The sequence below is a fragment of the Microcebus murinus genome, chromosome 26 (assembly GCF_040939455.1).
Source record: "Microcebus murinus isolate Inina chromosome 26, M.murinus_Inina_mat1.0, whole genome shotgun sequence".
Lineage (NCBI taxonomy): Eukaryota > Metazoa > Chordata > Mammalia > Primates > Cheirogaleidae > Microcebus > Microcebus murinus.
This window is the reverse complement of record NC_134129.1, coordinates 5083124-5095432: the sequence shown is the minus strand read 5'-3', so window position 1 is coordinate 5095432 and position 12309 is coordinate 5083124.

Sequence of the window (12309 nt, the reverse complement as noted above, 5' to 3'; positions counted from 1 at the left end):
CAATCCTCCCACAAAGGTAAAATTTAATTATTTTAATCTATTAATATTTGATGAGATAACTTTTCTATCAAACATAAGTCATTTTCTTACTTACATAAAAATGAGTATTTTAACTATGATTGTGAAAATGGTGATGTTTTTGTTGCTTTACCAAAATGCTATGGACCAATTTAAAAAAGATCCCAGAAAAAGATGTGTTAGCCATTTGTTAGTCATGTTACTAAATCAGAATATCTCTAAAAGAATTTCTTCTTAATAGTCCATTACCTTCATTTTGCTTTTCCAATTCTGCACTCATTTGTTCAAAAAATGATGTTTTATTTGCTATCACAATATACCAAAATATATCACATTGCATTTCAGTAAATGATCTATTTCCTCTTCATTTTGTTTTCTTTTCAGGAAGAGATTTGCTCCACATCCTGTGAGGTATTTATTGATGCACATCAGTAGCACAGTGTGAAGTAAAAATATTGTCATGCTTTGAGCAATAGTAAGCTGGATTTGTAAAATATATTCAATGGCAAACAAATTTGAAAACCAAGGTTATTTATAAAGAATGAGACCTAAATTACATTCCCTTTTTTAAATTCTATGAATAGTTTATTTGAAGAAAATATATGATTTGCATGAATCAACTGCTGTACTTCATTCCCAGATTTCATGAGGAATGGAGAATTTGTCATTAGTGGTCTTCACTCTTAAAACCCCTAAAATTTTCATTTTCTTGTGTTAAAATTATTTTCCTATTTAGGCTAATAAGCAATGTTTTTTTTCTTGAAATTGATTCATTTAAGTTTAAATCAACATGTTCATAATAGAAACATTATATATTTATTACTAAAACACATTAGTCATCCTAGTAGTATGTATTTTCTAATAAATGAGTAAAATGAAAAGACATTTATTCATGTGATGCCTAAATTAATCTGGTGTATTCTTTCATTCGACAAACATGTAGTGAAGACTATTGTAGGTCTTTGCATTCTATGAATACAGCCAACAACCCCCCACCCCCCCACCCGCTGCCATGGAGCTCACATTCTAGTTTACCATTGGTTGTATGTTTATTACCAAATGGGAAATTCTAATATAATTCATACAAAGTTCATACAATGAAAATGAATCTGTTCTTAGGCTTCTCTTTATACAGAGGGGATTTTTTTCCCTTTTATGTTCAGGAGAAAATACTTTGTAAACAATGTTGTGGCAAAGGTAGATCTAATTATTTTTCTTCTTTATTTAAGGAAAACACAAATAATATGAATGAAATGGTAAGAAATTTTTATTTCTATGAATATTTTGTTCATATTTTAATATGCAATATTATCATGTTAATGACATATGGGAAAGTCTATATAAACTTCCACTTTTAGTGAAATGGAAAGAGATTTATAAATTGATTTCAAAATGACATTTTCTCCCTTCCAACTTTAGTAGTACTCACCTGAATTGGTTAATATTCTCTTGGGACACTTCCATTCAATGATAAGGTGATTTTTACTCCTTTCACTTGTTTTCCAAAGTTGAGTAATAATGAACAGTTGAGAAACCTGATCGTGTTGTTTTTATTTCAATTCTTTTAACCTATCATCCTAAAGATCATGCAGGTAATAGGAGGCCTATCTAAAATAACCTCCAACATTAAAGAAATAATGCTGAAGGTTTCTTGTGGTCATCAGATTTTGATTATTAATTATTATTTCCCAAGGAATCTTCTAGAAGCTCATCTAGTGAGGTAAGAGATACTTTCTTTTATCATCAAAAAGCAAGTTCATCAAGAAATAGCAGATTTCTAGCAATTAAATGGTTTACTAATTAATGTTTTATTAAGTTGTTACCCAAATTTAATGTAATTTTGGGGAGATTGAAATTGCCTATCTGAGCAGTGCACATTGGTTTCCTATTTTGTGATCTTTGACAGTATATATCAGACTCCAGAAGAAATTGTATTTTAGATCAAGCCAGTGTCAAATCACGAGACTGCCATTGTATTCAACATGGTTTTATCCTGAAAACCATATCAATATTGCTTAGAGCAGTGGTTATCAAAGTGTTGCCCCTTGGCTAGCTGCATTAATATTATGTAGGTATTCTCATGCACTTTAACATTTGAGAACCTCTTGTTTAAAGGGGATGAAAGAGGGATTGGATTAGTAGTTGCACAGATCATTGGTACAAGAACCAGAATGTTGGCTCTGATGATAAATATTTTATTTACTTGGTTAAATTCCTAATCAATGGCATAATTTCTCAGTAGTAGTGGCTTGGTCCCTGAATATTAAATTAATTGCCCCAAATACTTTAGCATGGCTCTAAGGCTTAATCACACAAGTAATGCTGATTCTTCTTTTTTTTCCCTAAGGAATCCACAGAAAGTTCCACAGAGGTAATTTTCATTCAAATAAAATGAAATTAATATCACCTACTAGTATTTTCTTTTTGTGTATTTTTATAGCAAGTGCTTTTCTTTTTCTTTTCTTTCCAGAAAATTAAAATCACCATGCAAGAACAGCCCTCCCCAAAACAACTGGTAAATTTTTCATACAAATTATAATTTCAAGTAAACCATTATAATATGGGTGTTTCTTCTTCCAAATGTTCACACAATTTATTCTATCCCAATGAAATATTTACCCACACATTTGTAGGAATATGTTTTTTTTTTCTATTTGTGTTGCTCTGATTTCCAGCTACTATTTTGTCAAATAGATGTGGATTTATACTTTAAGAAAAATGAGTGTTTAGCATTCCCCAACTGTCTTTGGAGGAGTTACAAATTTGAGCAAATTTGTTGCAAGTTTAAATAATCTAAGTTAGATTCCAGTGTAGTTGAAGCATCACATTATTGCTCAGTCCACGTAGACTAAAGACTTTCAAGGCACAAGAGGTCATGTAACCCTGTGCTTCTCATCCCCTGAGCATGGACCAGTACAATCCATGGCCTGTTAAGGATCGGGCCACAGAGCATCCCCCACCCCATGGAAAAATTGTATTCCATGAAACTTAGGAAGCTGGGGGTGTGCACAGTAGGAGATGAGTGATGGGCCAGCCAGTGAAGTTTCATCTGTATTGATAGCCACTCCTCTCCCCAATTGATCGTCTAGATGGATATCAGTCATTTGTGACCTTAAGGGCATCTTGATTTGGGTCAGGTCGGAGAATGTAGATTTGCAGCAATAAGTGGCTGAAAATCAAGAAAAGCATTCTTTGGGCACGTTGCTGAAGGCGTGGGTATTCTACTGCATTTTTCCATATTTAAATTGGATCTTTCTTAGCATCAATTACTTTAAAATGTCATCTACTGAGAGCTCAATCAATTCCATCTGTAGTTCTTTAGGTGCCTTGGTGATATCAACTGCGTGAGGCTGAGATGCTAATTTGAGTTTGATATCATGATTCTCAAAGTCAGTGAGCCTTTCATTGTATTTCCCAATTACTAGGTCTTTAACAGCTGTGTATTCTTTAGTGATTCACACATATCATCCTGTTCGTCAGTGACCTTTGCTAACTGGGAAAATGTTCATCCAAAATTTCCTTTGGAAGAAGAGTGTTTTGAAAAAAGACAGCTTTTTTCAACATGCTTGGATTTTTTGCCATGTATCATATATAGACTTAGTTTTACCTCACAAAGAAATAGTCAAGTCCTTTTGCTTTGACATGATATCACACAGAAATGCTGCATTCCTATAGAAATCTTCTTATAATAATTCACATTGCTGATTCTGTTCTTCATAGAATTTAATTATCTGCTCTCTCAGGGATAAAATTTTGGTCAACACCAGTCCCTGATATAGCCAACACACTTCAGAATGATATAGCAAATCCACACTGAATACCTCATCGTTCAACTTTAGTATATTAGGAAACTGATGATGCCATGTTGTATTTGCATGAATATAGTTATTAATACTTATTGCAGAGTGTTGCAGAGTGTCGCTTATAACAGCTTTAGCACAGAGATTTTGCTGATCCAGTATAGAGTAAAAAGAAATAAGAGCATCTGGATCTGTTAATACCTTTTTATCTGTGCAATAAACCCTTCATGTTTTCCTGTCATGGAAGGTGCACTCTCTGTACATACACTTACGCTCACTAAATTTACCAAATTTTGTCCAACTTCATGACATTTATCTTGAAAGTTGTTGAAGATATCTATTCCCTGTATTCTGTTTGCAAGAGTGCCCAAAGTGAGTAACTCTTTCTAGCTAAGAAAATCTTCTGTTATGACCTGAATGTAGTATAAAACTCGTGCGGAGTCAGTAGTATCAGTTGTTTCATCCAAAGTGGTTGAATAATATAAGTTTTCCCTTTGAAGTATTGCATGAAGTTGTTATGTTAAGTTCAAGGTTAAAACTCATGCTTCCGATCAGTTATGGTTCTCCTTGAAAAAGGCAGTTTCTTGTATTTTGAAAAGTTATCAGGGTCTAAGCATCCTACAACTTCGACGACACACTCTCTCACAATTTCTACATCACTAAATGGCTTCACATTTTTCCTGAGTACAAAGCTACTTTATAAGTTGCTTATAAGCCTGGCACTATTTCCAGGTCTTATTGCTGCTTATAAGAATTGTATTTGCTTTTGATTTCCATCTTTTAATTTCCACAATACAACCTTTCCTGCCTATCCCTTTAATTTAAAATATTTGTGGTCCTTGTGAGGGTTATAACGATGACGAGCATTGAATTTCTTTAATGTTGATATTGCAGTATCACAAAGCAAGCAAATCACCTTATCTTTAGCAGAAACAAGATAGTATTGCAATTCCCAGTCCTCATTAAAACATCTGTTTTCTTCCTTCAGCGTTCTCTTGTTCTTCTTTGACGTGATGGCTGTTAAGCCGACAGAATTAAAAAATACTGTCGAGCTGCACAACTATTCACAAATCCCACTTCAGAGGGAAACACAATGCACTGCTGTCAAAAGTTGATAACAGAGACAGAGTGGTGTACTTGACCCCCATAAACTCTTGCCAACCAGCCCCATGTGAAAGTGGCGCCAGTGAGGTGGGGGAAGTTAGAACTAAATCATGAGCGTAGCAGCCGTCGATTTGGCCTTTATGGCTTACTAATGTTCTAATTGTGCCATTGAATCTGGGAGGATTCTTTTATTGACACTTATTTTATTCTTTGTTTAATAAAGAATATATGAAATGAAATAAAAATGAAATAAAATATAAATTTTTTATTTAAAAAATAAAATATAAAATTCAATGAAATAAAAATATAAAAGACAAACAAAAATGTATTAATAAAAAGATTTGTTCTGTAAAATATTGATTCACTCAAAAGGCCACATGAAGGACCTAGAAGGCCACAGGTTCCCCACCCCTGAATTATCCAATTAAAGTTCTAATTCATTTGGTTCTGTCAACATTCACTTTGATACAAGAAAGACAGGAAATATTGGAGTAATTGTTAATAATTTTCTTTCTGTCCAGAATGAAATCTACCAATTGTATCAGCAGTTGAACTTCCTCCAATATCTCCAGGCTCTTCAACAACACCAGATTGTCATGAACCAGTGGGATCAGTTTAAGACAAACGCCTACCCCTTTATTCCCAATCTGGTGAGTTCTGTATTTTTGGCAGATAGGAAGCATAGGATAAAAAAAGTATGTGAGATAACTAGAGACATAATGCCCTAAAAAATCTACATCCCACTTAGAAAGTAGAACAGTTGTGAATAAAATATTGTAATCTTGAAATTAAATCCCAAACAATGTAGCACAAATATAATTATAAATAACAATAATAGCAATAGTAACAAATAAGTACTAATTTCATTTAAATTTAACATATTTGCCCTAAATGTTTGCTCATTTATCATTTTATGTACTTCCTCAAACAATTCTTTAATGTAGGAGAAGGTAAAAATCATTACTTTCATTTAACGAAAGAATCATAATATTGTATGTATAAGGACATGCAAGGAAGCGCTTGCCCAAGCTCTAAGTAACATTTTCCATTTTGTTTCATAAACTGGTATTGTCTGAAGGAACTGTTTCTAACATGAGGAATAAATGTCAAATGTTTTCCGTAGCCTTTTGATCATATCATAAAATTAAAATCTTTCTTTTTTTTTTTTAATTTGGATACAGGACAACGAACAACTCTGTGAGGTAAAGCATTGTATTGCAAAGATAACACCACCCTTGTAACTACCAATATATTATACATTGTACTAGACAGTTTCTATTCTCATTTTTTAAACAATAAATCTAGAGTTACCGAATCTGAAAGAACTGGAACTGCAGCCTTGTAAGAAAAATTGGGGGAGGGCAGACCAAGAATGTATGCATCGAAGGATTCAAAGAGAATTGTGCTAATAGACACTACCAAATATTTTAATGCTATTTTTAAAACCACCCATTAATATTGCTACCACACTAGAAGACATAGTGTGCATCTGAAATTTTGTAAACAGAATGAGAGGAGTCCAGTGTATCGCCCTGGAATAAGGACTCTAGTTCATCCAGATCTATACAAAGGGCTATTGTCTAAATGTCTTACTGCATATCACAGATGCGTATAGACATTTTCAATGCAACTCAATAAATAGCGTAGTTTTATTTCTACTCATTTCATCTCTGAGAATGATTAAAAGTCCAAAAAAGAGGGGGGTGGGTTAAAAAAAGTCCAAAAAAGAAAAATAATAATTTTATAAGTAATTAAAATGTATTATTTTGATTTTTTTAAGGAATGTTCCAGCTTCCCTAAGGAAGTAAGTCAAAACTACTTATATCAAATATATTAATATTTAAGAAATTATTTTTTATTATTACTTTTTCATTTGTAACAATAAATGTTATTTATTTTATAGCAAGATAAACAGGAAAATGATGTGGTTATGCATACCAGTCAGGTAAAGTTTATTTATCTATTTATTGGTTCATTGGTAAAATGTATCCTAGATACATTTACATTATTTTTTTATCAGTCTAACTTCTTATAAGCATCTTTTTAAATCTCTGAGCATGAAAGAGTTGATATTTCCATTGATTTAGATACCATGAACAGATGTGAAGAGGGTTCCAAGAAAATAACTTGTACTCCATGTGTGAACCACTTTGTCAAAGTCATATATCACTGGAAGGATTTCTTGGTAGTGGTTCAGCATCTTTTTATAATCAATTGGTTGCAAGATTGTCAACGAATGATAGATTGATATTTATATTCCTCTTGTATCAAGAGATACACCCATTTTTATTCCTTCCCAAGAATAGAACCTCTTACTCCAAACCTATGAGGATCCTCACTCTGAAACCTAAGAGGTGCAACAATTTCATTACACTGTTTTTGAGAAAAGAAAAGTACAGCTGGTTTGGAAACAGTATATAACATCAAGTCATATTGGAATAATAGGATTTTCTGTAACTTTAAATATGCTTGCCATTTTAACTTAAATTTGTCATTGCTAACATGGATTAATACTTCATTGTTAAAATATAAATCAAAGATATTCTGTATACAAAAATATGACAGTTTTGGTCTAGCATAATGGTTCTTCCATTTACACGGAGGAGCCATGCAGAGTTAATTGGTTAACAGAACGCTGGACAGTTCCTACACCAACGCACAGACACCAAATGGTCCAACATCTTGCTCCACCGCCCTCCTCCCATGCCCCATCGATATAGGAAAGTTAGTTACTGTTTTCATGTTAGCATCTAATGTCTAAAGGAAAACAGTAGATCTTAATTTGAGACCAATGGACAGTTTAGTAAATTGGAAACTTTTACTATTTTGTAAATAATCTGCATTTTTCTGAAGAGAAGAATCATTGAATTTATCTGAGTCTTACAGGGACCTTTGAATACTTCAAAATTAAAAGCCATTTTCTCTGAGACAAAGCCTCACTGTCAGGAGAACTAAGATATTTTACACTTTTGCCAATAATATGTAGGTGTGGGGGAGGATGATGTATGTATGTGAGAGTATACACAGGTATATTATATTATTCATAGGATACATATTTCATTCTAAACTGTCTTTTTTATCTTATGGTATAGTGTTGATAACCACCAAAAATTTGAATACTAATAGTTCATCTAGCGAGGTCAATGATACTTTTAAAATCAAATAATTAACCAGTTCATTGAGAAATACTGTTTCTTGCTGTTGGCTAATTATTTTAAGTACATTAAGTGTTGCTAATCAAAATATCCAATAGAAATAAAGGAAAACCTTTGTAAGATGGACACAGACACAAAGTCATTTTGTCAGTCTGAAATGAACTATCTACATAGCCAAGAGTAGCTGTTCTATGCCATGATGTTAGATAATGTATAATAGGGTTCTGTTTCATTAATAATAGGTGTTTTTAAAACAAGTCAATGCCCAATTAGGATCCTGTTAATTACCTTCACTATAGTTTTACTCTAGACCCCCTCTCATACTGTTGGAGGTTGAAAACTAGACTGGGTTATTAGTTGTATAAATCACAGGAATAAGAAACACCTGCTGTGGAAGGAAGAGCCAAGAGAGAGAACACAGTTAGTAGGGTTCTGAGAGAGGGGAAGTGTGGATTGTGGCCAGGAATCTCGTGGCCTGGGGCACAGCCCAAGGTCTTCCTCCTCAGTGCCTTCAGAAACTTGTTTTACCCTTTTTCTCCCTCTCAGTGTGGGCCCATGTCCACTAATGAAAAAAATAGTCTTCCAAGAAAGTGTAGGCAGCCCTTCCCAACCTTCAGCAGGCCTAATTAGTTTTTCTTCTCTCTCCTCTTTTTCTCCTCTCTCTCTCCCCTTTCTGTGTATTTTTTTGGATCTGCCTATACTCCATGGGAATTTGACATTATACGAACAATGTAGATAAATGGAGAAATTGAAATAAAATGTATTAATATTTCAGTCAAGAACAATTATAATGACACAGGGCATGCTCAGATAGTGAATATTTAAGCTCCTTGAATTCATAATAAGTTCCTATAAAGCAGGATTTTGTTTCTTGATGGTAGCTGCTTGGCCCTGAATTATTAAAATAATTAGCCTTAACTCTCAGCTATAGTGATGTAGATAAAATTACTGGCAGATTATGCAAGTGAACCTGATTTCATTTTTTCCCCCTTAAGAAATCAACTGAAATATTTACTGAGGTAATTTTCATTCAAATTAAATTAATAAAAGTTCACCCCATAACATTTTGCATTTATAACAGTTTATTTTTATTATTAACAGAAAACTGAGATGAGTGAATTACCAAAAATGCCTGATAAATTTTTCATACATTTATAACACAATGAGACTGATTGAACACTGCCAAAGTTCAATCCTCTATACTTGATCAAAACTGTCACAAGACTCCCTGATAATTCTAAAATCCCATTGATTGATTTTCTACTTTGCAAAATGCAAAAAAAGGATTTAGACTGTGTTTAATTCCAATATTAAATTCTACAATAATCTATGGCCAGGTTGGTATAGATGGTTCAAAATAGAATATGGAGTAGGGGAATGTTTATTAATCATGAAATCTATAACAGACACTATGCAAAGTGTTTTTTCTATATTGATTCATTTAACTCTAAAAGATATATAACAGAGATTAACTTGCTCAGTGTCATAGATTCTACTAAATTAAATTACATATTCTATATGACTCTAACAACCAGGGTTTTTCTACTAGACACAGAGAAGAAACCACAACCTGGGACACTTGTCTTAAATTCAAGAAATTATCCTCTTGCCTTCTACATGCACTGTTTTGATTTTCTTTTTTCTTCTTTGCTTCTGTTTTGTTACTTGAGTATTTTGGCCTTGGGGGTCTGAATTTACTAAAAGATTTTCTAAATTCTGTAGTTCATACTATGAATGAAAACATAGAGTTAATTTTGTATTAATAAAATTTCCTTTGGTTAGCTTCATTTGGTCTCTTTTAAGAATTTATTCAAATAAAATTTGAACTTATTTGGTTATGTCCAGGTCTGCTCTTACATATGAAATATTGTGAAAACTTATTTTTTTAGGACAAAATCAACCAATATTATAAGAAGTTTTTCTTGCCCCAATACCCAAAAGCTGTTCAGCAACATCAGAAAACTATGACCCCAGTGAATCACATTAACACAAATGCTGACCAAATTATCCCCACTCTGGTGAGTACTCCCTTTTTATTTTTAATGTAAAAAGTAGTTATCTTTTGTGGTAAAAGTAAGCTATGGAAATGAAATGAGAAATAAAATTCCAACAGGTTCTCAAGGAAAAGCTGAAACAAGATTTAAAGCTGTCTAGGGTGGAAGTTAAATTATTAATTATATAGTGCAAATGCAAATACAATAAATGAAAATAATAATGATAAATTACATTTATATTGGATTTAAATGTCAATGTTTGCTTATATTATTGCAGTTGATTCCTAGAACAATTCTTAGAGATAGGTCAAGATAGACAGTGATAATACATTTTACAAAGTATCTAAAATTCTAAAAAGTAACTGGGCCATATCTAGTTAACATTTATTCTTTATTTCATCAACAAATTTTTCATTTAGGAAATATTTCTTCTAACTTGGAGAATAAATGGGAGAATAAGAGACTGAACTCAGACAACTGACAATTTGATATAAACAATATAAGATTTGGAATCAGAAGATGACATAGATAAGCTGTTGATCTTAGATAAGCCACAGCATTTCTTGGAATATTTTTTAATATGATTTAATTTTTAAGATATGCACGCAGTATGTCTAATTATTCGAGAAAATCAAAACTTAGTACCTGTGGTTTGCATATGAGATGCCTAAAGAATGTCCTAAATATTTCCATGGAGATTTGTTATTGTAAATATTTTTTTAATTGTGTCATTTCTTTTCTCTTTTAAAGAGGAACTTTTAAGATTCTTGAAATAACTGCTTCTATTTTATTTTGGTAAGTGGATTTAGGCCTAGAATTTAAGCAATAATCTAGATGAGATTTTTATGTGAAGAATGAGATCTTAATACTGTTAATTAATGCAGTTTCAACTTTTATGAAATCATATTTTGGCTTATGAAATGTTTTAAATTTTGCTTGTACCTTTTTGCTTCACAAATTTATCTGTGTAGGTTGCATGCATGTATGTTTTATAAATTTTTTTTTAAAATATATTGTATTATAGTAAATTTTCTCTATAGTTAACGATACATTCAGCCAGAAACAATGGTTCTGGGTGGAAATCATGGACAGGCATAATGTCCACACAGAATTTTTCCTGTTACTTTCTTAAGCCAAGAAATTTAGATTCCACATTTCTGTTTGAGAAGAGATATATAATATCAAGAGAGTTTCATACACAATTTCAAGCATTTTAAAACAAATTTCCTGCATCATTTTCTTTGGAAAAAAATCACCCTTTTTTAATACATAAAATCTACTTTCCTTCTTTTTTTAGTTACTCTCTGACAATTTAATCAATGGGCTTAAAGCCATGATGGAGAACTCAAGAAAACCATAATGCACATAAGTGTTGCCCTTTGTGTAGTCATCTTCTATTTTTCTTATATTGTCCTTGCAGTATTTCAGGTTATCTTCCTTCCTGGAATTTTGTCTCACTGAATTTATCTTCCTAGTTCTTTTTCTATGCCCTGAATATACATTTGCAGCATGACAAAGTACATTTCAAACAATGAAAAATAATAACACAGTTGACCCTCAAACAACACAAGCATTAGCAGCACTGACCCTCCACATAGTCAAAAATCCACTTATAACTTTGGACTCTTCCAAAACTTAACTACTAACAGCCTACTGTTGACAGGAAGGCTTACTGATTACATAACCAGTTGATGGTCACATGTTTTGTATGTTATATTATTATATATTATATTTTTACAATAAATTATGCTAGAACAAAGAAAATGCTATTAAGAAAATCATAAAGAAGAACTATATTTACTGTTTATTAAGTGGAAGTGGATGATCATAAAGGTTTTTATCTTTGTCTTCTTCACCTTGAGTGGGCTGAGAAGGGGGAGGAAAAAGGGGAGGTAGGTCTTGCTGTCTCAGGAAAAAAGTCCACATATAAGGGGACCCACACAGTTCAAACTCATGTTGTTCAAAGTTCAAAGGCAATAACAAATAATTTATTGAGGGATTATAATGTACTGATCGCAATTTGAAGCTCTTTGCCTATATTTGCTAATTTATACTTCTCTTAAAACTTATGAGGTAGTTAATATTATCCACTGATTTGAAATCAGGAATCTGAAGCCCAATAGAGGTTAAATGACTTGTTTACCGAAAATCCAAGACAGATTTCCAGCCCTAGGGCTCAAATACTGCACTAATGATGCCATACTCCACCCAACGTGCACCTTGGAGACTTTTGAGAGG